Consider the following 27,650-nt stretch of genomic DNA (forward strand, 5'->3'; position numbering starts at 1 on the left):
AAGCATTTATTGAGTATTAAGTTCCATCATGTGTTTTACCCTCCTGTATACTAACAATGTGCATGTATGCGTTGATAAAATGTCCCCCCCCCCAAAAAAAGCAACCTTCATACAAATAATTGCTTCAAGATTCTATTGGTGCAGCACAGCACAGCAAAACAGTAATCTTGATGCAATCATTGCATGATCATATCAAGCTGCAGGGGGGGTTGTTGTTTTCATTTCATTTTGTTTTCTGCAGTTTTACCAATATGTGCACGCATGTCAATAGAGTGGAAAAAACAATCACAATGAATTGAGGGAACTCAAAACTACAGCAAACAATTGCAGAATAATAATTATTTTTAAATCTCCCTAGTTAAACTGGAATCAAGGAGCAACAGAGTGCAAGACAAATTGAATTTGGGGGAATTTTTTTTTAAAAGCAAGAGCCAAGGAAAATCACTCATCCCTAATGCCATGATTCTGCTGAAGCACAAGAAACTCCCACAAAGAATGATTAGAGAGATTAAAGAGATGAGACGTTTGGATTGCCATCAAAGCTGCAAAGTGTAGAGAGACAGGAAAGGAACTCTAGGCAGAGGAGCCTCACCTCTTATAACCTTAGGCTGGAGTGTGGTTGTTACACACATCGTTCCTCAACATAGAACAGGCAGGAAAGTGGACCAGGCCTTATCTCTCACCCCTAAATGTTGGCTATGTGCTCGACAGCCAAAGCAGCTTAGCTATACATTTATTAACCCCTCGAGCAAGGAGTTATGACTCAGAGGGCGTCTCTGAGTCATAATGGCTCCCAGTACTGATGGCATATTGCAGTTTGTTCACACCACTCCTTTCCCAGGGCCTTGCCTTCAGTCACAACCTCGAACTTGGTCCCTAATTACAGGCAAGCATCAGAAAACTAACTGTAAAAAAATGTTTTGTTCTTCAGCACAGAATGATACCCAAGCACAAAATACACGCCCATCAGCTGTTCAGGGCCAACACGAGTACAAATAGCCCTGTCTTCCTTTAAAACACACACAAAAAGCAGTGATGGAGAAAGAACAGGGGCTCTCCAATGGACTGTGACCCTTATCTAATCTTGGATGAGGGGGATTTCCTGTCCTTTGCCATATTTGTATCTCTTCTGCTCATGTTAATTCTTATTATATGCTGGGCTGAATGATCCTGAGGAAGGAAGGGAGGGAGGGAGGGAGGGAGGGAGGGAGGGAGGGAGAGATCTTTTTCAGGCATTCAAAGGCACAGAATGCATGCATGTGGCAGGGGTAGGATTGCTGCAGCAGATCTACCCTGCTTGGTCTTTGAAATATATGCATACAGTCTGTGTTACCTAAACATCTGCATCAATACAGTTCTCTCCACATGACTAGGAGCTCTGTGCATAGTAACTCTACTTATGTCCCAATGAACATCCTGAGGTCAGAGGCCCAGCATGCTGCCACAATCCTATTTCCCGCTCCCCTGCATACACATTCATTCAGTCATATTCTCTCACCTTAACCTACCATGCAGGGTTATTATGAGGTTAAAACGTTGGAGAACAATGTGAGCCACTTTGGGTCCCCATTGGGGAGAAAGGCGGGGTACAAATGAATCAAATAAACAAAATTCTACCCCTTGGAATGTTTGAAAAAGGAAACAGACAGACAGACAGACAGACAGACAGACAGACAGACAGAAACAGACGGAGAGCCAGCATGGTGTAGTGGTTAAGAGCGGTGGTTTGGAGCAGCGGACTCTAATCTGGAGAACCGGGTTTGATTCCCCACTTCTCCACATGAGCAGCAGACACTAATCTGGTGAACTGAGTTGGTTTCCCCACTCCTACACATAAGGCCAGCTGGGTGACCTTGGGCTAGTCACAATTCTCTTAGAGCTCTCTCAGCCCCACCTACCTCACAGAGTGTCTGTTGTGGGGAGGGGAAGGGGATTGTAAGCCAGTTTGATTATCCCCTAAGTGGTAGAGAAAGTTGGCATATAAAAACCAACTCTTCTTCTTCTTCAAGTATGTCCCCCACACTCTTTATTCTTATATATGACTGCAGAGATGTACTGAGAAAGTTAAGCCACTATCCCTCCACTTCAGCGCAGACCTGACTGCTGATAGTTCTGTTAGATACTTCTGTCTCCTCTCCCACTCGCCTACCCCTGCCTAGGGTGACCTTTGCCAGAGGTCTCACGGAATTATGACTGATCTTCAGAGATCATTTCCACTGGACAAAACGGTAGCTTCGGAGGGTGGGTGATATGGCATCACTTGTCTGCTTAACTCCCTCTCCATCTTAAACTCCACTCTCCCCAGGCAATGTTCCCAAATTAACAGGGACTTCCCAAGCAGAAGCTGGTAACCTTACCCCCACCCCTGTTTTAAGAAATAAATGTCTTTTGAAGATCTTGTAAGTTGGGTTTTTCTACAGTGTGATTTCAGGGAAATGTCATTTTCTGATTCCTATCATGCCCACTCCCATCTCTGCCACATGGTTATCTTCCAGTTTCCAGGCCTGGTATTTTATGGTCCATTTCCTATTAGACTGTGGCGAAAACTTTTGAGATGTAAAAGGCAAGAGTCTCATACAGCCTACTATTCCCCGCTCCCCAATATACTGTTGTATCACATTCTCAGGGGCTTTGTGACCTGTTTTTTTTTTTTTTTTTTAAACTGGTCATCATTGGCAAGATGGAAATCTAAAGGAATTGCCTGGACAATTCTCAGAAGGTGGAACTGGCTGAGCCAAATTTCTAGAGGTGAGCAGATGAAGTTTTTTTTTCACTTTGCAAAACCCTTTGCCCCTCCCAACACCAAGCCGAAGCATAAATAATGTATTAAAAGGTAAAGGTCCCCTGTGCAAGCACCGGGTCATTCCTGACCCATGGGGTGACGTCACATCCCAATGTTTCCTAGGCAGACTTTGTTTTTATGGGGTGGTTTGCCAGTGCCTTCCCCAGTCATCTTCCCTTTACCCCCAGCAAGCTGGGTACTCATTTTACTGACCTCGGAAGGATGGAAGGCTGAGTCAACCTTGAGCCAGCTACCTGAAACCAACTTCCGTCGGGATCGAACTCAGGTCGTGAGCAGAGCTTGGACTGCAGTACCGCAGCTTACCACTCTGCGCCACGGGGCTCTTAAATAATGTATTTAAAAGGTAAAGGTAAAGGTACCCTGTGCAAGCACCGGGTCATTCTTATTAGAAACAATTAAATAAGTACAAATATGATCATTTATGTAAGTGTCAGAATTCAGAATATGGTGTAGAATTTCAACTGACTGGTGGACAGCTAGATTTTGAAATCAGAGCAGCCTTTATTCAGCTGGAGGGGCCTCTGAGAAGAATGCTTCGGCGCACCACAAGAGCCTTTTCTCCTGCTATCACTGGTTAGGAGTGTCAGCACCACGGCTCCCAGAACAGTGAAGTAACACCTCATAAAACCCTCTCTCCTATTATTTCAAAACTGCACATCAGCAATTCCCTGCTCTCAAAGTTTTTGTTGTGTGTGTGTGTATGTGTGTGTTTTAATTTTCCTTTGCTACCTTGAACAACAATGATGTGAAAATGCAAAACTTGCTGAGTATCCCAGAAGCCTTAGGGCTTCTCTACCACCTACGCAGATAATTACCCCTAGATTGGGTGTTTGGGATCCAAGCCTTCCTGTGGCTAGCAGAGACTTGAAGAAGACCAACTAGTATCAGCCCCGAACATCAAACAGAATAAACAAGGTGTGGCTGAACTAGCCTGCGCTCTGGTATCAGGAGCTGTGGGAGAAACAAATCGAGTTTTATGGATCAGCTATTCATAAGAGATAACAATCTTGATTTAACATGTCTCATCCAGGTGAATTCCAAAGTGATGGTATGTAATAGCATTCTCCTGCTTTCTCTATTCCCCCACCCCACCCCTCCACCCACTCTGCTGATACAGCTGTCTAGTATCTAAGAAAATAATGGCTGAAATCAGACCTGCACGACTCATGATCCTCCGCACTGACGCTGACCACCAGCCAGGAATGACGACCTACCCAAGGGTTCAGTGAACATCCCCTTTTTGTAGCTTTCTTGAAGGGGCTGATTTATACATTACAAATTCACCAGTCTCCTCAATAAATTATGGAATACAGTGGTTAGATCTGGGGTCCTCACCCTGTGTCACAAGCAGACATACGGTTACTAGCAGCCTGTGGGAGGAAAAATGTTCCACCTCTTTATTAGAGGTTTACTGTGTGGAAATGGACAGTTGAAGCTTTTTATGCCACAGAGGTAAATAACATCATCTGGTAAATAATATCCCATTAAGATTCTATCAAAGGGACAGGACACACAAGACAGAAATGAATAGTGGCTTCTCCTTAATTCTTGCATTGTGGTGTCAGATTCAGATGGAGAAGGGATTCCTTGGGATACATGAGGGTTTTCCCAACTGGCCAAAAAGTGCCCTCCTTGGCCATTTCAAGTCAAGTCAAGTCAAGCCCCTTCTCCATGGGCACACAGTCCTATCCAAATTGGGCCTTGCTCACATGAGAATTGTGAGGAACCCTCAAATCACATCTAACTGTTACACAGACCCCAGACCTAATCTGAGTACTCCATACTGGATGAATTGCAAACCAGGGTTTGCTATAACAGGAATGAGCCTGGAAAGTTCTTGCATGGTCTCATGCCTCCTTATTAGGGCTGTTGATTCGGTAAAAACCATACCGGAAAAATACCTAGTAAATGCAAATTCAGTAAATTTCTGGTTCAGGTTTACCGAGTTCACAGAATTTGAGAGGTTGGCAAAGCCGAATTTGCCATTCCCAAATATCCAGCTTTCCACGGCTCCTGCGGGGGCATTTTTGCAGGTAGAGGTCCCACATTTTCAGGGTAGCTAGAAGGGACTCTCCTTGAAAGAACCCCCATGTTTGGTAAAGATTGGGTCCGGGGGTCCGGAGGTATGGGGTCTGGAAGGGGTCGCCCCATCCTCCTCCATTCAAATGCATTGGCAGACTCTTTAATATGATTTTACCAATGTATCTGACTGGAGAAGCTGGGCTTTAAACGGTGGGAGGGAAAGTTCCCCGGGTGCCTTCATAGAGATGTGTGATACACTTTCTCTCTATGGAGTATGATACACTTTCTCTCTATGGAGGTGTGGGGTGAACTTACCCACCATTTAAAGCCCAGCTTCTCCATTCAGATACATTGCTAACATCCCATTAAAGAGTCTGAACACAGCCACTTTGCCAATGCATTTGAATGGAGGAGGTTACCCGGAGGTTGGGAAATTCCTGGAGATTTGGGGGCAGAGCCTGGTGATAGGGTTGCCAAACTCCAGGTGGTGGCTGGAGATCTCCTGGAATTACAGCTGGTCTCCAGCTGTCAGAGATCAGTTCCCCTGGAGATAGGCTTGCCAACCTCCAGGTACTAGCTGGAGATCTCCTTCTATTACAACTGCTCTCCAGCTGATAGAGATCAGTTCACCTGGAGAAAATGGCCGCTTTGGCAACTGGACTCTATGGCATTGAAGTCCCTCCCCTCCCCAAACCCCGCCCTCCTCAGGCTCCACCCAAAAAATCTCTAGGTATTTCCCAACCTGAAGCTGGCAACTACTAGGTGGGTTGGAAAATACCTGAAGATTTGGGGGTGGAGCCTGGGGAGGGTGGGGTTTGGGGAGGAGAAGTACTTCAATGGGGTATGATGACACTGAGTCCACCTTCCAAAGTAGTCATTTTTCTATAGAAGAAGAAGAGTTGGTTTTATATGCTGACTTTCTCTACCACTTAAGGGAGAATCAAACTGTCTTACAATCACCTTCCCTTCCACTCCCCACAACAGACACCCAGTGAGGTAGGTGGGGCTGAGAGAGTATGACTAGCCCAAGGTCACCCAGTCCACCGCTCCAAACCACTGTTCTTAACCACTACACCACACTGACTCTGTGAGGTAAGTTAACTGATCTCTTTCTCATGGAATACAGTTGTAATACCAGGAGATCTCCAGCCACCACCTGGAGGTTAGCAACCCTACCAGTTGTTCAGGCCCAGCCAAGACAGTAACAGCCTTGCAGCTTATTTCCTCCAACGTGCCAGATTTCCTCCCCTGCTCCTCCCACCATGCATTAAAATGCAGAAGGCCACAATGCTTCTCCAGATCTTTTCACTCCAGTCTTGCTATCACTTTACAGCCCTCATAAATCAAGCAAGCCTTCCTCCCCCACCCCCACCAACATTTTTTACAAAACTGCAGAGAAAAGTTAGGGATATTGCCGGCCAAACAGCTTCGCGTACTGGATAACAAATGCGTGCCTCTAATGTTGCCTCATTTCGTCAACGTTGCTTGACTTCTTAATGAGATCTTTAAGCTTCCAGGCTAACGAAATGTATTAACTGTCATCGTCGGTATTTATTTTTGCAATGAGAAACAATGATATTCTATTAGAGCCAGGACTGAGTAGCAGAGAGGTCAGAGTCGGTCTCTTAATTGAAAAAACACACCGGCTGGCTGGACACCCAATCCCTCCACTCCGACAAATTCCACTGCAGGCCTTTTAAATGCATCACTGCCAAGGGCAGAACCTTCTGCTGCCTCATGGTTGAGGTGGGACTGTAAACATCCAAAAAGAGAGAGAGACACACACACACCCGGTTTGCTAATTTGAGGCTGCTGTTTTTTAATTGGTAGATTAATCTGCCTCTAGATCAATCACTTAAATCCAGTTGATTAATCTGCACAAAACAGTTTTAATCAGGCAGACTCTGCAAGGTGATGGCAGGATTGATAGGGTTGCCATCCTCTAGGTACTAGCTGGAGATCTCCTGCTGTTACAAATGATCTCAGGCCAATAGAGATCAGTTCACCTGGAGAAAATGGCCACTTTGGCCATTCGACTCTATGGCATTAAATTCCATCCCCTCCCCAAACCCTGCCCTCCTCAGGCTCCGCCCCCAAAATCTCCAGGTATTTCCTAACCCAGAGCTGGCAACACTAAAGATTGAAAATAGGTACTTGCCTGCTTGCCTTTGGTGACTTAAAGTTGTTCCTAAGGGCCCAAACAATTACAAATTACAAATACAGGCAAGTGGGCATTTTAGGGGCTAGTAACCTTTATGGATTGATTTGCGAGGCTGAGCTAAGGACTTGCTGTTTTGTTTCTGGTCACTGGTGTGTTACTGATACTGTGTTACCAACCTCAAGCTGGGGCGTGGCCCACAACTACAAGTGAGCCACACACTGGGTTGACATCTTCATTGAGCTATCCACCACCACCCCAAGATCCCTTTCTTGGTCTGTCACTGCCAACACAGATCCCATCAGTGTATATGTCAAGTTGAGATTTTTTGCCCCAATATGCATCACTTTACCCACTTTACATTGAATCTCATTTGCCATTTTAATGCCCATTCTTCCAGTATGCAGAGATCCTTCTGGAGCTCTTCACCCCTCTTCTCCCCTGCACTTGGGGTTCTTCTTTGTGTATGTGGCTCCACCTCAGGCAGTTACTTTGAACTTTGCTCCCCCCTCCTGCAGCAGTTTTTTTGGGGGTTGGACCCACCAATTTGCATCAGAATTCCAAGTCTGAGGGCAGGAAAGACAAAGTGACTACAGTGGAGAAATCCATTTGACCTAGGGTTGCCAACTGCCAGGTAGTAGCAGGAAATCTCCTGCTAATTCAACTGATCTCCAGCCGATAGAGATCAGATTACCTGGAGAAAAATGGCCCTTTGGCAATTGAACTCTATGGCATTGAAGTCCCTCCCCTCCCCAAACCCTGCCCTCCTCAGGCTCCGCCCCCAAAATATCCCGCCAGTTGAGAAGAGGGACCTTGCAACCCTGATTTGACCGATCCATGTAGGAGAGGACTGGAGCAAAGTAAAGGACTGCTGAAACAGTTTGGGACTCAGGAAGTTCCACCATTTTTTAGGTTGAGGGGGTGGCTCAAAGAACAAGGCTGTTACCTAGACACAGAAAGGACAAAAATTTAAAGAGTGGGGGCACCATGAAAATGAGAGAGCTTCAGGCACCAGGAGCAGCAACGAGAAATGGTCCATGGATAGGGTTGCCAGGTCCCTCTTCGCCAAAGGCGGGAGGTTTTTGGGGCAGAGCCTGAGGAGGGTGGGGTTTGGGGAGGGGAGGGACTTCAATGCCATAGAGTCCAATTCCCAAAACAGCCATTTTCTCCAGGTGAACTGATCTCTATCGGCTGGAGATCAGTTGTAACAGCAGGAGATCTCCAGCTAGTGCCTGGAGGTTGGCAACCCTATCCATGGAGGTCTCAAAATTGGAACACAAAACTGGAAGTGTGTCATTTTCCCACTTTAAACTAGCTTGCGACAGTTAACCAGTATGGTCCTCCTACTTGGGACCCAGGCCCTCCAAGGAAACAATGGCTCATGTTATTATGTGGTACATTTATGGATAAATCAGGAAAGGAGGCGGGGCGGGACTGGACAACTCCGGAGAGTGGACAGTTGGCTTGCCTTCAGGAAATGCCTGGTTGTATGCAACAGCTGTGGAGTGAGTAGTACAACACTCCACTTAGTGAATGACAACGGCTTTATTGGCAAGCCAATTCAATTAAAGGCAGTGCGACCCAACACAGTAGCAGGCGGCGCACCCTGCATAAAGAATATGGAATCGTGCCTACATTTCCTGAGTGCCCTCAGCCCTAGCTGTCCCTCTGCATGAGAGAGAAAGGAATGAATGAATTAGACTCGGATGATAGTAATTAATGGCTGGCTGTCAGAGAGTCATTCTGGAGGCCCCGCGATTGCAGGGGGAGAGAAATGCCTTCATGTTTGTAAAATGAAGCCGAACGCTGGCCGGGCCAAGCAGGCCCAACCTGGCTCGCATAACACGAGGGAGTGTAACGAATCTTCTTGCTGCTCTTTGCATTGATCAATGCTCGGCACTATATCGATACATGAAATAATTCATTCATTTTTCATTTCTACAGAAGGCACCCCGCAGGCCATAGAGACGAGAAACCTACTTTGAGTTTTGACACTGTGTTATTAGAAACCAACAAACATAAAAACAAACCCCATCTTTTACTATTGAGCTGGAACCAACTAAATATGCTTATGAAATATACATATAAGAAATCATTTTTCCCCTTTGGCAGCAAAGAAGAAACCTTCAGATAATGGAACTTGGCCTAACTTGAAGCATAGTTGTTCCAAATGAGAAAGGATTTACAAAGAAGGAATATTAGTGTAAAAATTTAAATAATTTCCCCCTCATACACAGAATCATGGGAGCTGTAGTTCGTTGAAAGAGTTATGCACACAATCCAACGCACCACAAAATGTCCCAGAGTTCCTTGAGGGAAGCCAAGACAGTGAAAAGTAGACATAACCTTTGTTTTATAGATAGCTGCTTTAATTCTATAATTTGCACTTAGCTTTCTTTAGGGCTACAAACTATCTGACTTTGAACAAAACAGTATTCAGAGACAGTATACTTCTATTTATGCTAATGTCATGCCTGCCTTTTGAGATCCCCAGAGATATATAAATTTTCCCTGCAGCCAATTGGTGTAAATGATGCAAATGACAGCAGAAAGCAAGGAATACATTGGTTCTGATGCAGCTGATGTGATGGCCGGCGGAGAGAGGAGGGTAGAATCAACCCACTGGCGTTTACAGAGGTAAGAATTCTGGGTGAAAGCAGAAAGATATTTTAAAGTGTAGTGGAAATTCTTTCAAAATACATTTCCTGATTCAAAAAGGTTTGCATTCAGTCTCCCATCAGCAGCCATTCTGCATCTCAGGAGAGAGAGAGAAGTAGACCCTTCTTAAGGCTGTACAAATAAGATTTTTTGTTTGTATACATTGTTGTCTTGAACCTTTTTTGCATTTCTAATTTTTCTTTGCAAGTGTTTCCAATTAATGTGTTCCCTTTACAGTCTTTTAAAAAACATTCTATGCCATTTTCAGCCACTCTACACTTAATTGACGCAAAAATAGGCCATCAATTTTAAGAGTAAGCGCCAGCGTGGCATAGTAGTTAAGAGTGACAGACTCTAAGCTGGAGAACGGGGTTCAATTCCCCACTCCTCCACATGAAGTCTGCTTGGTGACCTTGGGCCAGTCACAGTTGTCTCAGAACTCTCTCAGCCCACGCAGAGGCAGGCAATGGCAAACCACCTCTGAACGTCTCTTGCCTTGAAAACCCCAAGGGGTTGCCGTAAGTCAGCTGGGACAGGTTGGCACACACACACAAACACACAACATTCAATTGATGCAAAAATAGGCCATCAATTTTAAGGGTAATGTTTCGGTTGAACATTGTTATGGAATGGTTGAGAAAGTGACAACTGTCATATCATCATGAGGATGGAAATACCATGGCAGAAACGGGAACTGTCAAATCAGAACAGTGTGATTGACAATATCTTTAGCCCACCCATTGGCCTGGCTGCCCATCTGTCACTTGGCCGCTCCTTCTCAGGCTGGAACCCCATATCACTGGATAGTGCACTGTAGTAAACATTAACTTCCTTGTCCACATAGGAAAATCCAAATGCGAATGATCACTGTAAGGTCTTGATAGCACAATATACAACAATGTGTGTATCCATCATCAGACTAGCACCAGAAATCAGGCGTTCTGCAGCTTAGCAGAAGTGGAAAGTATTAAGCTTTTTCTCCCAGCCTGCCTGACCCAACTACCAGTGTGGTGTAGTGGTTAAGAGCGGTGGTTTGAAGCGGTGGAGTCTGATCTGGAGAACCAGGTTTGATTCCCCACTCCTCCACATGAGTGGCGGAGGCTAATCTGCTGAACCGGATTGGTTTCCCCACTGCTACACATGAAGCCAGCTAGGTGACCTTGGGCGGGTCACACTCTCTCAGCCCCACCTACCTCACAGGGTGTCTGTTGTGGGGAGGGGAAGAAAGGTGATAGTAAGCCAGTTTGATTCTCCCTTAAATGGCAGAGAAAATTGGCATATAAAAATTAACTCTTCTTCTTCTTCTACCACCCATCTGTGGTCAGACACTATCACTGCATCAGAGGGAAGGACAGACAATGAGGCCCCTTCGATTCACCTGCCTTCACCCACTGGTATTTCACATTTCTTTTGTCAGCCAACATGAGCCTTTCTTTTGAAAAAGTAAGGCAGGATATAAAGGCAGTAAACAAATGAAATGTGTGTGGGGGGGGTTGGCAGTTGAATGTGCGTTCAGACCAATTTCACTGCGTGCAGAACGTCTGTCTTCACTTGCTGAGAATTTGAATCAGGGTTTCCACAGCTGTGCACCCACCCTGTAGAACTCACAGCCCTTCAAGACACACGTCAGGCCTCAACGGTATTTCCCTTCCAGCACCAGGTGAAAATGTCTCAGCACTTTACAGTGAGTTGCCTTGGAAAGTCTTGGCTTCTTTTTTATTGGATTTTGCTGCTGGTTTCTTTTGTGTTTGGGCACAGCTTTTCTTTTAAAAATTGGAAATGTCATATATGTGTGTGCTTCAGATCTTTTGGATACAGAAGTGGATAATGAGTTTGATTGCGTACGCCAAAAATTATAGTGGCCCGCCTTGCAGGGTTGTAAGAATGACTGTGGCAAAATATGCAAAGCACCTAGCAAACTAGCATGCTGTGGAAATTATGAGCAGCAATAGTAATATTGTACCGCTCTCCTTCCACCTCTGCAGAACATATTCCCAAATGTGTGCTATACACATCGCTGGCCTTTGAATGCCCGGGGCACTGTGACCAACTAGCTGAACTCAAGGCAGGTCACTCTTGACTGCTCGTTCCTCTATCCTGCCATTCCCCCTGGGGCCAGCTGTCCCCTTTACCAGCAGACTCTGATGCCTCCGAAGACTGCATTTGTCCAGCAAAATGCTTTGGACTAGTCAGTGATTCAGTTACAAGAGGCATCTGCAGCTTTGATCACTGAGAGGTCACGCATCTTCTGCATCCCTTGGCGAAAGCAAGGGGTCAAATAGCCCATTTTACCATCCTTTGCTATCTCCTATATGAAGCAAAATCTAATACTGTGAGGACAGGACAATCCCTGTCATTCTGCATTTCGTTAATCAAAACTATATTGTTTTATTGACAAAAGGACTATTTCATACATGCTTTTGCCTTGTTTTTCCCACTGAAGCATTCTAAACTGGGATGGTTTATCAAACCTAATCCTAATTCCACTGATTTGGAAGAGACTTAATTCCAGTTAAGTGAGCCACAACCTATAATTAAGGTCTATAGAATTTTCAGTTTGCTAAGTACTTTATGAGTTTTTACTAAGGTCACTCGCTATTTCCGTTTTCTTATCTTAAAAAAGGATCCCTGGAAGTTGTTTTGAGGACCAGGGCTCAGCCCTGGATCATATGAACCTGTTATAGAGTGTGCCTCTGTCCATGTGCAGAATTCTAGGTGCATTTCTTGTTAACCATAGCAGAACTTGGACTATAGCTTTCACCATTTAAAAAAAAATCATCCTGTTTATGCATTTATTTCATTGATCAGTTATGTCACTTAGAGGAGGACGGGGAGCTTCTTAAACTGTGGTTCGCGACCCCATATGGAGTCGCGTAACTGAATGTGGGGGGTTGCGAAAAATTTGGCAACAGTAAATGGTAAAATTATATGTATACCAAAGAATTGTTTTAAAATAAAATTCTTTATGATTTATTATTAGTAAAGGTTTGATTTGTATACCTATTTTATATACCAATTTACCCAGGGTCACGTAAAAATTTCTCAGGCGAAAAGGGGTCGCAAGTGGAAAGTGTTTAAGAAGCCCTGGACTAGATGGCCTATATGGCCCCTTCCAACTCTATGATTCTATTAGGACAGACTGTTCCTAAAACCAAGTTTTACCAAAATGTCTTTTACATATATACTAAGAGTGATCATAGGGAGAAACAAACTTGTTCATGGTGAAGAAGGACACTGTGTGTTTTTTGGCCAAAACATCTCATGGAAGTGGCTTTTACAAGAGACCAGAGGATGCTGCTGTCAACTTCTCATCAGCTCAGAGAAACTCTCCACATGTGGAGGAGTGGGGAATCAAACCCGTTTCTCCAGATTAGAGTCCACCGCTCCTAACCACTACACCATGCTGGCTCTCTAGGGGAGGGGAGAGGCTGAAGTTCCTTCTTCATTCATGCCATCGTCCCTATGAATATCAGGACCTCACACATCAGGGAAGCACAGAATTCCCAGCTGACATGCGATCCAAAGTCCTTGTGGCAGCCACAAGGACTTTGTTACCATTAGAATCTGTGCAGAGACTGGGGTTAGTATGCAGATAAGATATATGTTGGCATGGTGTAGTGGCTGAGAGACCAAAGCAGCGAACCGTGGAACTCCCTGGCTCAAACCTTGCCTCTGCCACATACTCACCAGGTGGGCACTCACACATCTCTTGCCCCCTTCCATTTGCAGTATGGGGATAATAACATTAACCTGCTTTTGTGAGGATGTTGTTATAAGAGTTTTTGAGACAATGCCAGGGAAGTGCTTGAATATCTAAAACAGGGCTATCAAACATACGACCCGGGGGCTGCATCTGGCCCCTTGAGAGCTCATCCGGCCTGCGAGCCAGCCAAGGCAGCCACCCCCAGCAGTCTCGATTGGGATGGTGGGGCATGGCCTAGCCCGACCAAGTGACATTTATGTCATATCCGGCCTTCATAAAAAATGAGTTTGACACCCTGATCTAAAATATCTATACACAGCTGGGATGTAGAATGGTTCAAGTAGGGATCCACAAGGACCTTGCAGTAGCAGCCATCCCCTTTTGCCCCTCCCTTGCTCCCTCCCTTCACCCCCACCCCCTTTCTCTGCAGGCTCTCCCCCTACCAGCCCCGCTCTCGGCAGCTCGCAGAGGGAAGTCCAGGCCCGCACACTAATGCTTCCCCCCTTCTTTCCCCCTCTCTATCGGCAGCTTGCCCGGACTGCTCCAGGCAGGTGCACCAAGACTTCCCCCCCCCTCTCTCTTTCACTTGACAGGAGCCAGGAAAGGTGTCAGCGGGCACTACGGTGCCCCAGCACCATAGGGGTATTTTCAAAGGGATGTTTTCAAAGGCCAAAACAGTTGCGGGGGGGGCATTCTGACGCTTGAAAGGGCATGGGGGGGAGACACTAGAGCACCACAGCTCACCACTCTGCAGCTTCACGGCATTTTTGTTTTAAAATGACAGTGCCCACAGATTGGACCCGTAGATGCAGTCACTTCTAGCTTGGCCCTCAGCCTCCATGCGGCACTGGTTCTTACTCTAGAATGCAGCCACCCAAGAGGGAGTTTGTATAGCAGAAGCCACGTGGGGTTCCCTGGCTCCTTTCTGGAGATTGTGATTCAAGAATGGTAGCTGTGTTAGTCTGTTGTAGCAAAATAAAACAGAAGCCCCGTGACGGGTTAAAAAGACTAACAACATTAGATGCATAGGAGTTAGGGTTGCTAGCTTCAGCTTGGGAAAACCTGGAGATTAAGCGTCATTGCCTGAGGAGGGCAGAGTTTGAAGAGGGGAGGGAGCTCAGAGTCATTGTAGGTCTTCTTTTTCCCCTGGAGTTTGCCTTCGGAAGGTGCCATTTCCTCTAGAGAAACTGAGCTCTGTAGTGTCGAGACCTGTTGTAATTCCAGGAGAACTCCAGGCCCCACCTGGACGCTGGCAACCCTAATAAGAGCGCACATCCATCACAGTATAACAGCTATGAATATACACACTCCTGTGCATCTGATGAAGTGAGCTCTGACCCACGAAAAATTATGTTGCAGTAAATTCTGTACTATGGATGTATGCTCCTATGCATCTGCTTTATTTTTTTCTGGATATCTGCCGTACGGACTTTCAGTATTTTTTTTTTTCAAGCAATGGTGGCATATAACTGCATTCAATGGAAATTTTGTATGCTAAAGTGATAATGTGGCTGATCTCTTCACATGCACACACACACCCTTCTAAACACAAACCTTTATGAGGCCACTCCTGAAATGCAGAGAATTCTAAAGGTGGCCTTCAGTGTTGCAAGAGGAACTACATCAAGGGAAAAAAAATAAAAGGGGAAACCCTGGAATGCATGAGGAAGCAAACATAAGTCTAAGAAATTCTTTGGATCCTGGCCATGATTTGAAAATCGCTATTATTGAATCCTGAACAAACACAGGCTGGTATACACAAGCACTTTCACTTTCCTACTCAGCGGCTGAGACTTGCAGGAACAAGAGAAGAAATCCTAGATTTGCAAGCAACCGTTAAACCAACTTTAGTCATTGATCTTACTGGTAGCACACTCAAGAAATTGTTCCATTTTACCTTCACAACAGCCCTGAGAGGTAGTGATTTGCCAAGGCCACTTAGGCAGTTTTGTGGATAAACAGAGGTTTGAACTCAGAGCTTCGAACCCCACTGTCGAGCCCAAGGCAAACATTGCACTAGGAATTGTAACTATAATGGCGCATTCCTGAGCTCTAAGGGTGAAATCCCCTAGGAGGCCAGGAAGGTGCAGCGCCAGCGGTCGGGGCCCCCACGCCAGCGTCTGGGCAATTTACGCCAGCGCCCGAACGCCACGCCAGCACCACCCCAGGACACCAACGGGGTGTCAACCTTGAGCCGGCTACCTGAAACCAACTTCCGTCGGGATCAAACTCAGATTGTGAGCAGTTTGGACTACAGTACTGAAGCTTACCACTCTGTGCCACGGGGCTCCTATGCAGAGTTACCCCAGTCTAAGCTCATTGAAATTAGGTGCAGCAATCTCACCCATCCCTGATCCAAATCTGGGCCCTGAATGGCTGTAATTCATCTTGAAACAACGTAGTGATTTGGGTCATGTCTGCTAGGACTCTTTAAGAACTAGATAGGTGGCCTTGGCAATGGGCATATCCCTGACCCCGACTGTTGTCCCCGTTTCATGGTTGTTTTAAAAAGGAAAAGATTAAAGGGCCCTAATTACTTTCTAATGTACTTTGCATTTTAGCACAGTAGCTGTTGAAAAGAATTGCAGTGTTTTCTCAGCTGTGTTTTTATGTCAGGGCTGAGAATCCTATGAGAAACTGTTGGGAGTGTGGGGGAGAAGGGAAGGAGGGGGAGGAAAGCCAGCTCGCAAAGAAGAAAAGAAAAAAAAAAACCTTTCAGATAAACAGAAGTTTTTACCTGAGGCTGAAGTTTGATTTAGTAGAGTCCAGAATAACAGGTCAGACACCTGAGTGTCCTTTTTCTTTGCAGGATTACAGGCACAAAAGCGTTGAACAATTGCCAGAACAGTTTGGCCTCGAGGTTTATCCCACTGCTAATATATAATTGTGCTGGGAAAGTATGATGCTTCAGAGCTTGGGTATGGTTGGGTTTTTTTTTTTAAAGGCATATGTTTGTTTTAGATTTGTGATATAAGGCCATACGTGTCTTAACATGCAAAGAGAAAAAAATGTGGATGAGGAGGGGGGAAAATAACAAGGCAGGATCAACTGTAACTTGGAGGCCCTTGTTCAGGACAGGTCAACACAGGCTGTAGAATGTATCAGGTGGCAGAGCCCAGAGTTGATCAAGAGGGTTGTGCCGCTTTGGGATGAAGAAAAACACATCAGGGAGAAAGCTTCTCTACTGAACACTTCGGTTGTTGTGCTGGCTGGGTGGCACAGAGTTTTCACAATGGCAATCACTACGGTTGCCAGCTCCAGGTTGGGAAATACGTGGAGTTTTTTGGGGGGTGGAGCCTGAGGAGGGCGGGGTTTGGGGAGGGACTTCTGTGCCATAGGGTCCAATTGCCAAAGCGGCCATTTTCTCCAGGGGCACTGATAGGGTTGCCGACCTCCAGGTACTAGAGGAGAATGAAAATAGTGAGAACTGTGTAGAGTGTCAGCACGTGGCTCAAATACAATCAAAAACTAATACATTAAGGCAAAAATTGTACGATATTAGGATGGTATTTATAATAATCAGAGAATCAAAAAGACAAACCAAAAAACATATACTAATACAGTGTTAAATTCACACTGGGTGCCTCGCAGGGCTTAAGGACCACAAAGAAATACATACCTAATCGATTAAACCTAAAGTTGAGAAAGTTCAATGTAGCCTCCAAGGACCGTGGCTGGGTCCGACGCAAGGACGCGTTTCGAATATCTTCTTCAGCTTGCCGACCCCAAAGCGTTTAAAGGGACCACCATAAGGAATCAATGTCAGGAGACTGTAATATACAGAAAGGGACGAGACAAGGATGTCCACTTTCTCCTTTACTTTTTATTTTGGTTTTGGAGCCCTTATGTTGTAAGATTCGTGAATCCAAAGAGGTAAAGGGACTAAAAATAAACAAACAGGAATACAAATTGAGGGCATTTGCCGATGATTTATTATTGATTCTAGATTATCCTAACCAATCTGTGGTTAACTTGAAAGCAATTTTGGACTCTTACAGTACAGTTTCAGGATTTAAAATTAATCAAGAGAAAACGCAAACAATTTTTAAGAATGTTTCTGGCTTAGAACAACAATACTTTATTGCAACGACAAACTGGCAGAAAGCGACTAAAGTGAAATACTTGGGAATATGGATTTCTACAAAAAATGCGGATATGGTTATCAACAACTATATCAAATTATGGGAAGAAATAAAGAAAGATATGTTGATTTGGAGAAATAAGTATTTATCCCTGTTAGGCCGCATTTCTACGATACAAATGAATGTATTACCAAGATTATTGTTTTTATTTCAGAATCTTCCTATCATGTCCCAAGTAAAGTACTTTAACACCTGGAAAAAAGATTTAATGAATTTTATTTGGCAAGGTAAGAAACCAAGGATTGCATATAAATACTTGATTGATTCAAAAGAGAGAGGTGGACTTGCACTTCCTAATTTTAAATTATATGCTGAAGCGGCTGCTTTAGTATGGCTCAAAGACTGGATGGATCTAAAAAATACTCATTTATTGGACTTGGAGGGTTATGACAATAGAAGTGGATGGCATGGTTATTTGTGGTACAATAAAGTTAAAACTCATGCAACATTTCAGCAACATATGGTTAAATCATCTCTCTACAGGATATGGACTAGATATAAAAATCTACTAGAAGTAAAAACTCCATTATGGATTTCATCACAAGAAATGTTAACTTTACGCTCACTAAGACCTGCTCAATTTGTAATTTACCAGGATCTTTTGAAATGGGAAGGTACAAAATGTTCACTTAAAGAATATGAAGAAGTTAAAGATTTGCTATCTTGGTTCCAGTATCATCAAATAAACTCGGTTTTTTTACAAGACTTGAAGATAGGATTTTCTAAAACTAAATCAACTTTACAAAAACTATTACTGGATACAAATGATCATCTCATATCTAAGATGTATAAATTACTGTTAGAACTTTATTGTGAACAAGAACGAATAAAACCTGCTATGATCAGTTGGGCGCAAATGTTGGGACATGAAATAATATTGCAAAAGTGGGAAAGGTTATGGACAAAAGATCTGAAACTTATATCTTCGCAGTTACTTAGAGAAAATGTATATAAAATGATGTATAAATGGTATTTAACACCGAAGAAATTAGCAAAATCATTTCCCTCAATGTCACCAAACTGTTGGAAATGCCATAAAGAAGTAGGATCTTTCCATCATGTTTGGTGGACTTGTGAAAAAGCTAAGAAATTTTGGGAGATGATAAACGAGATAAGGAAGATTTTACAACAAAATATGCCTAAAACACCTGAAATGATGCTATTAAGTATGATACCAGATACTATTTTTATTCATCAAACTTGTGATATATGCAGCTAAATGGAAGTCTGGCGAGATACCGACCAAAAATGTCTGGATTAATAAGATGCTGGAACTGACAGAGATGGCGAAACTTACAGCTTTGATAAATCAGAACGATAATGAACAATTTTTGGGGAAATGGGAGGCGTGGAGAATTTACTGTGAAAATCAATTTTTAATGGGACCGTTTAAAGGATATTCTTTGGTTTAATCCCTTTTTTATACTTTGTATCATGGTTATATTAAGGTACTGAAATTACAGATTTTAACAAGATAAGACAAGTATATTTTAATTAAACAATTTGGGGATTAATTTTGTTAGCAAAAGTATATACAATTTATTTTTAGATGGAAAAGAGTGAGGGGAAAGTCCTTTTAAGTTTTAAGTTTAAACTATTACTATTTTTGTTGTTTTTTACCACTTTATTGTTTTTTTTAGTAAATAGATGTTGATGTTATGTTGTATATTAAATGAAGAAAATAATAAAAAATTATAAAAAATAAAAGATAAATAAAGGGATCACCATAAACCAAGTTCAATTCGTTTGCAGCGAACTTCCACTGCTTCAATGTATCAAACAATCACAACCGCGGAGCTTTGCAAAGATGTAAGCATTCCCATGCAGCAAAAAGTAGTGGAAATTCAATGTGAAGAGTATTCTGAGAGTGAAAACTACCAGTATGGTTGCCAAGGTTTCTTCGGAAACCAGCCTTCGGTGGTTTTCACTCTCAGAATTCTCAGATTTCTCTTCACATTGAACTTTCTCAACTTTAGGTTTAACCGATTAGGTATATATCTTGCGTCGGACCCAGCCACGGACCCTTCTTCTATATGTTTCTTTGTGATTTAGAGGGGATACCAAATCCCTATGTAAATATAAGCCCTTGGAGGCTACATTGAACTAATGTTTCTTGATGCAAAATCTGGTTTTTGTTGTTTTTAGCAAAACACCAACCATGCAAATGATTCAATGTGGAAATTTGCAAAAAATAAAACTTTAATAAAATAATTAGTAACTTTTACTTTCCATTTTAGGCAGAAGGCTAGATTGAACTCTTCTCCATGATATGAGAGCCTTCTTCCAGCAGGGAGGTTTCTTTTCCATGAGAGATCATTATTCCAAATGTAAAACCTCATCACCACACTCAGCCTAAAGTGATATAGTCTTAGGAGAAACTTTACTAATTGGTTCTGTTGATGGACAATCTCAACACCTAGAGCCAATCAAGTTGGAGTTAACAGTTTGGAAGCATAAGAAGGGCCTTGCTGGATTAATCCAAAAGGTCCATCTAGGCAAGCATTCTATGGCCAGTCGAATGCTTCTAGAAACATTACAAGGGGACCAGAAAGGCATCAGTTTTCTGTTGTTTGTCTATAACAGGGGTGTCAAACATAAGGCTCACAGGCTGGATCTGGCCCCTTGAGAGCTATTATCTGGCTAGGGTTGGCAACCTCCAGGTACTAGCTAGAGATCTCCTGCTATTACAACTGATCTCCAGCCAATAGAGATCACTTCAATTGAGTTCAACACCCCTGGTCTATAACATTGTGTGTGGAGATATTTGCTACATGGGGCTTCCATTCAGCTTCCATTCTTAGGTTTGCCCACCTCCAGGTAATAGCTGGAGATCTCCTGCTATTACAACTGATCTCCATCCGCTAGAGATCAGATCACCTGGAGAAAATGGCCGCTTTGGCAATTGGACTCTACGGCATTGAAGTCCCTCCCCTCCCCAAACCCCACCTTCCTCTGGCCCCTCCCCTAAAACCTCCCACCGGTGGTGAAGAGGGACTTGGCAACCCTATCCGTCCCCCATGAGGTCTAGAAACCCACTTAAAAAAAACCCTTTCCGATTGTTTTCAAGCTGCATGCAGATTCCTCTGTTCTGACTAGCCAGAGTGCTAACCGAGAGGGCACATGGAGCAAGTGGTTGTAGGTCCTTTGCCAGGAAAGCGATTTTGTTAATGGGACTGTACACTAGGAAAATATAATACATCCTATACTCTCCCCTACTTCTGCCCAAGGTGGACTGTGGCCAGGACACTGAGCTTAACAACCAGCCAGATTGCCGGTTGTTTTGGCAGAACTCTTAAAAACATGATTGTGAAAAGACAGTAGCAGCGTTTGCATCTGGGGCTGCAGTTGGGCCTCTAGTAAGAGTTAGGTTTCCATGTCTTCCTCAGGGTGAGGACATGATATATTAGCTGTAAAGGAGCCCCGTAGATGAAGAGATAGTGTGCAAGTTGCCTCATTAGTTTATATACAGCGGAAAAAGGGGGGAGGTGGTGGTGACGGGATCAAGAAAGCATTTTTTTTGGCAGAGCTACAACTCTGCAGGGAAAGGAAGGTGGGTTCTGTTTATTCACTTGGGCAGCTTTCTAAGGAGCTTTCCAGATGACTGAAAATGTGGAAGACGAGGGGTGGTGTAGCCCACGCTTGACATGTAAGAGGTCTGCGGATCAATTCCTGGTATTTCCACTCTAGGTTCTAGCAAAGGCTACCTGACACACAGGAGACCTGTTGCTGGTCAGAATAGACAGCATTGGGTTACAGGAATGAATGGTCTGCCTCAGTGCGAGGCAGGTTGGTTGGTTCACTGTTGTGCTGGGCTAAACCATATAAAACTCTACAGCATTCCATTTCCAAGAGTGGTCAGCCAGATGCTTGGAAGCAGGCTGTGAAGCCCTTACCTTTTATTTGCTCCAACATTTGGCATACCCAGGTATACCGCCACTGAACATGAAGGTTCCATTTAGAAGTCACCACCAATAGTTATTGATAGAGCTGATCTGTGTGAGTATAATATTCCCCTTTTATTCTAAAGCCATCAAAATCAGGAGTTATCACTCACTAGGGTTGCCAGCTCCAGGTTGGGAAATACCTGGAGATTTTGGGAGTGGAACCTGAGGAGGGTGGGGTTTGGGGAGGGGAGGGACTTCAATAGGGTATAATGCCATAGAGTCCATTTTCCAAAGTGGCCATTTTCTTCAGGTGAACTGATCTCTGTCACCTGGAGATTGGCAACCCTATTGCTCGCTTTTGTAGTAGTGAATTTGGTCAGTTGACTAACCATTGTCAAATAATGGAGAAATATTTGAGTAGAATCACTCCTCTCTGATACTTTAATCAACAGGACTGAAAATGATGTGAGTTACAAAAACAAATAAGTCACCTGTTATCATGGATCAGTGAAACTGACTTTTCAAAATTGTGTACCGTAATGAGTCATTATAACTTTTAGCCACTTTAGGCAAGCATTGTGAAGCATTGTGTCAAGGTGAACGATTCAGAAAACAGTTTTTCTCTTTGCCTTTTACCCTGGAATGCCAAGGATAGCCTACTGTTACTTTGCTTTGTTTTTTAAACAAAAGAAATATTTTAAAAATTAAAGTCAAGTAACTGCAAGTATTAAAACCGAAAAAACACTTTTTAAAGGCACTTATGCAAAGCAGGCAGCAAGCCAATTCTTCAACGCACAACAGACATGCAAAATTGTCCTCTCTCACATTTACTCACTCGCTCAAAGATAGCCAAGAACATACAACATTACAAGACGTGAGGCTATTCCAAATGAGTACTGAGAGTTCCATGTCCAAAGCTCCCAACAGTTTTTAAAACTTATTTTCAGGCATGCAGGAAGAAGGGATTTAAGCCTCCCTCCAAGCACACGAGAGCCCCGTGGTGCAGAGTGGTAAGCTGCAGTACTGCAGTCCAAGTTCTGCTCACAACCTGAGTTCGATCCCAACGGAAGTTGGTTTCAGGTAGACTCAAGGTGGACTCAGCCTTCCATCCTTCCGAGGTCAGTAAAATGAGTACCCAGCTTGCTGGGGGTCAAGGGAAGATGACTGGGGAAGGCAGTGGCAAACCACCCCATTAACAAAGTCTGCCTAGTAAACGTCGGGATGTGACGTCACCCCATGGGTCAGGAATGACCCGGTGCTTGCACAGGGGACCTTTACCTTTACATGCACACACATGCACACACCACTTCCCCAGAAACAGATAGTGGCTCTGAGGGACGCATTTCTGGTCAGGAAAACAGCAGGGGGGAAGGATTAACCACTCCTTCCCACGCATAGCAATCTCATCTGAATAAGAGCCCCGAGCAAATTAACCTTAAAAAAAATTGCTTGGAGTTTCAAACTCCCCGTTTGAAACTCCCCGTACACATCTGGGAAGGCCCATAGAGACAAGAAATGAACATTCATTCTTTCTAGGATGTGGCTGAAGTTATTGGGGGCCCTATACGGCCAGTATGAGAAGTTTTGCTATGCTGCTACGATTGCCACTTAGCACAGGGGCAAGAAAACCTTCACTCCTGTCATTACTAACTATTAATACCAGAATGAAATTTTAAAAGGCTGTGCATAGGGTTGCCAGCTATGGATTGGGAAATTCCTGGAGATTTGAGGGTGTAGCCTGGGGAGGGTGGGATTTGTGGAGGAGATGGGTCTCAGTGGGGTATAATTCCATAGAGTCCAACGTCCAAAGCAGCCATTTTCTCCAGAGGAGCTGATCTCTGTAGCCTGGTAGATCTCCAGGCCCCACCTGGCAACCCTCACTGTATGAGTTCTGCGCAAGGATCCTGGATCTTCCAACTTTCCCTCCCCCTGCCCCCAGAAGCCATCTCTGAACCTAACCTAAAGGGGACGATCACTTGGGGGGAAAAAGATCTCCAGTTCACACTGTACCTGCCTACACATAGATGCCAAGGGAAAGGATGGGAGTGAGTAAATGAGACTTCTCCAATGACCTGCAGGTTTTCTAAAATTGTACTCTGTGCTCTAGGACCTTGAAATACTGTGATTGGGTGCAGAAAGTGCCCACTACCTCTTGGCATCCCCCCTAACATAGGGTTGCCAGGTCCCTCTTTGCCACCGGTGGGAGTTTTTTGGGGTGGAGCCTGAGGAGGGCGGGGTTTGAGGAGGGGAGGGACTTCAATGCCATTGAGTCCAATTGGCAAAGTGGCCATTTTCTCCAGATGAACTGATCTCTATCGGCTGGAGATCAGTTGTAATAGCAGGAGATCTTCTGCTGCTACCTGGAGGTTGGCAACCCTACCCTGACATCAGTCCCAGAGCACACTCATTTGGCTAGTCCTTGGGCCTGTTTGAGCCTTGGGAAAGACACTAATGTGTATACGTACGCCTTCTCAGGACCGCATACAAGCAGAATTAAAAATCTACTACATGGATCTAATCCTTTTACCCGGGGAGTGGGGTGTCAGGCTTGCACTGGATTGCTTGCTTAATTATAGTCTGTGGGTACAGATAGACTATTTATTACTCTTGAATGAGAGAGAGCTGTTGGAACTTTGCCATAAAGGTGACAGGACAAAGGTATAGGAACTGAACTGTGAAACCTTAGAATGTTTACTATAACCAATATTTTAAAAAAAACTTTAAAAAAAATGAAGATCAGGCATTGATTTTATTGTGGATGCAGAACAGATAAAAGATAATCGCTACAGTCCAACGTATAGCAGACACACAAATGGCTTGAAGTGTTTTCAACAGGTTTGAAATGCAAATTACTGTGAGACTTTTAAAAATATTGTTAGTATGTAAATATTAATAATAGTAGTAGTAGTATTTTATATAGCTCATGATTTAAGTACCATAAACAAGGGGAAGAAGAAGAATTAGAGTTGGTTTTTATTTGCCGACCTTCTCTACCACTTAAGGAAGAATCAAACTAGCTTACAATCACCTTCCCCTCCCCAAAACAGACACCCTGTGTGGTAGTTGGGGCTGAGAGAGCTCTACGACAGCTGTGACTAGCCCAAGGTCACCCAGCTGCCTTCATGTATAGGAGTGGGGAAACCAACCCGGTTCACCAAATTAGCATCTGCCACTCATGTGGAGGAGCGAGGAATCAAACCCGGATTTCCAGATCAGAGTCCACTGCTCCAAACCACTGCTGTTAACCACTACACCACACTGGCTCTCTCCCTGCCCTAAATGCTGACAGTCAAAACGGTGACTGGCTACAACACACAGCAAGGGGCAAGGCAAGGGCAGCAATAATACAAGCCCCAAGGAAAGTCAGGCTGGTGAAGTGTAAAGTCAGTTTGTGATAACGTGTCAATGTGGCACTGTAGGTCAGTGGAAGTGGCTGGGATCTCCCAGAGATGCAGCTGTGGACCAGAGTGAAAAGGGAGCCGATACTGCCCAAAGGATGGGAGGGAAAGGATGCCTGGTGCTGGGAAAGGAAGGCAAGGGAGGGGAGGGGCCGGTCTGTCTATCTCAGCCCACCTCACCTGCTCGCTGGGGTGGCTGTTGCTGCTTTCTCCAGTGAAAGAGGAGGTGGATGGATAAAAGGGTGATGCATGTATCCCTATATTAATGAGTAAGGAACGGGATAGAGTCTGTCTCCTCAGTGGGGTATGGGGAAACCAAGGGGAGGGGTGGCAACAGGCTACTGCCACCCCCTCATTGCCCGTTGCCGAGGGCAGCTTCTCCCCTTTGCTCCCTCTAGATCCTACCTTGCCCTGCAGTGGAATCCCCTCCCCAGAGACACTTGTTTGGTGCCAAACTTACCATAATTTAGGCACAGGTTAAAACAATCCAACCAAGTGTACCATGGATGATATCTTCTGCTGTTTCTTGAACATCTGCAACTGTTTTAATTGGTGACATTTTATAATGAGCAGTTGGTTTTACTGGTGTTAATTATATGGCTTTGTTTGTGTGTGTTTGTTTGTTTGTTTGTTTTGTTATTAGGTGCCTTAAAAGTTTTCTTTCTGAACAGGAAAATGGGGAAAGAGAAGGAAGGAAGGAAGGAAGGAAGGAAGGAAGGAAGGAAGGAAGGAAGGAAGGAAGGAAGGAAGGAAGGAAGGAAGGAAGGAAGGAAGGAAAAGGAATCACATCACAGTTTTTAAAAATGAAAAATTATAGTCATAAATCAAAGTTTTCTACAATTATCCTCTGAATGGAAGGTGCAAAATTGTTCAACAAAACTTAACAGGGTTAAAAATTCTTGTGTTAAGTAATATCCATCCATTGATATATTTATGGGAGGAATTGCTGGAAGTGAGTTCAATACAAATACAGGCAAATTAAGTCAATCCTTGATTCCCTTGGCCCACATAGCTACATAATCAACAACTGATTATACGTTGTAAAAAAACACTAAATGTTACAGCTGATACTGTACATCACATTGGACATTTTAAAAATGAAACAAGGATCTAATGCTCAGCCCAAATGAAGTAGCTTGCAGTATGGGGATTTCATGAAAACGTTTCATTTTCACCTACATTTATGTATATTAATTGAATCAAGTACTCATCTCCCATGTACCAGATGATGCCTTGTTTTCACTCTTCCTTTTGCTAGCTACATTGGCTCCTTAAATGAAAGAAAATTGACTGACAAGAAGAATAAACTTATCCTCCAAGATATTTACAAAATAGGATTAAATGAATGTAGATCCAGTAATCTAGAGGGATGTAGTATGTACACCAAATCAAAGTACCCCACGAAAAGTTGGGGGAGGGGCAAATTTTTGATTATCAATTTGCCAGAGTCCCAGTTGCCATGATTTTTAAACAAATTATAGCCTTGCTGAAGAATGAGGTCCCTGGTTTCCTTGGACGGTGAAGCACCATGGACTCACAAAGAGGAGATATCTGTCTTGCAGACGTCACTTATTTCTGTAAGGTGGAGAATAGGGCGAGATCTGTTAACTGTTTATATTGTTCTGTGGAATGCTGTAAGTCAGCTAAGAATGTTCAGCATTGCCCTTGATTCTGTAGCCGCCCTGAGCCTGACCTCGGTCAGGTAAGGGCGGGATAGAAATTGAATAAGTCAATAAATATAAATAAATAGCAACTTACTCCCTAAGCAGTCACACACTAGCTTCAAATAATCATATAGCTCCTTTAGGTGCCACTAAAGTAGCTGTTCTGATGTCATAGAGGAGCAGGGCGTCCAGGCAGCTGCTATTTAGAAGAAGAAGAAGAGTTGGTTTTTATATGCCGACTTTCTCTATCACTTAAGGAAGAATCAAACCAGCTTACAATCACCTTCCCTTCCCCACAACAGACACCCTGTGAAGTAAGTGGGGCTGAGAGAGTGTGACTAGCCCAAGGTCACCCAGCTGGCTTCATGTGTAGGAGTGGGGAAACAAATCCAGGCCACCAGATTAGCATCCACCGCTCATGTGGAGGAGTGGGGAACCAAACCCAGTTCTCTAGATCAGAGACCACCACTCCAAACCATCGCTCTTAACCACTACACCATGCTGGCTCCAGACCTACAAAGCCTGTGACCTACTAAACCAAACATAGCTCAGCAGTTGAGTATTATATTGTGGCCTGTTAGGCATATTATATTAAACAAATATGGAATAGTGGTTAGAGCATCATACCTGGCAGGTTTAAAACTCCAGCTCAACTATAAAGCTCACTGGGTGTCCTGGGGCCTGTAATTCTTTCTTAGCTTAATCTACCTTACAGGGTTGTTGCAAGAACCAAATCTGGGCAAACCATGTTCTCTGCTCTAAACTCCTTGGTGGAAGATTGGGATGGACAGGTGGATGGAAGGTTTTTTGGGAAGGCCTTAACATGTGGATCCATGGATGCAGTCTTGAGTTCCATGGTAGAAGTTATTTGGGATATAAATATATAAATAAATACATCCCAAAATCTTTGACCCTGCTTTTGGTAAATTAAAAGCGTACAACTTTGGCACTACATCACGGGTCTTAAAACAAATGTGATGGTTGATGATGCCCCTCCCCCCATCTAGGGTTGCCAGGTCCCTCTTCGCCACTGGTGGGAGATTTTGGGGGGCAGAGCCTCAGGCGGGTGGGATTTGGGGAGGGGCTTCAATGCCATAGAGTCCAATTGCCAAAGCAGCCATTTTTCTCCAGGTGAACTGATCGCTATCAGCTGGAGATCAGTTGTAATAGCAGGAGATCTCCTGCTACTACCTGGTGGTTGGCAACCCTACCCCCATC

This window comes from Euleptes europaea, chromosome 7 (genome assembly GCF_029931775.1).
Source record: "Euleptes europaea isolate rEulEur1 chromosome 7, rEulEur1.hap1, whole genome shotgun sequence".
Lineage (NCBI taxonomy): Eukaryota > Metazoa > Chordata > Lepidosauria > Squamata > Sphaerodactylidae > Euleptes > Euleptes europaea.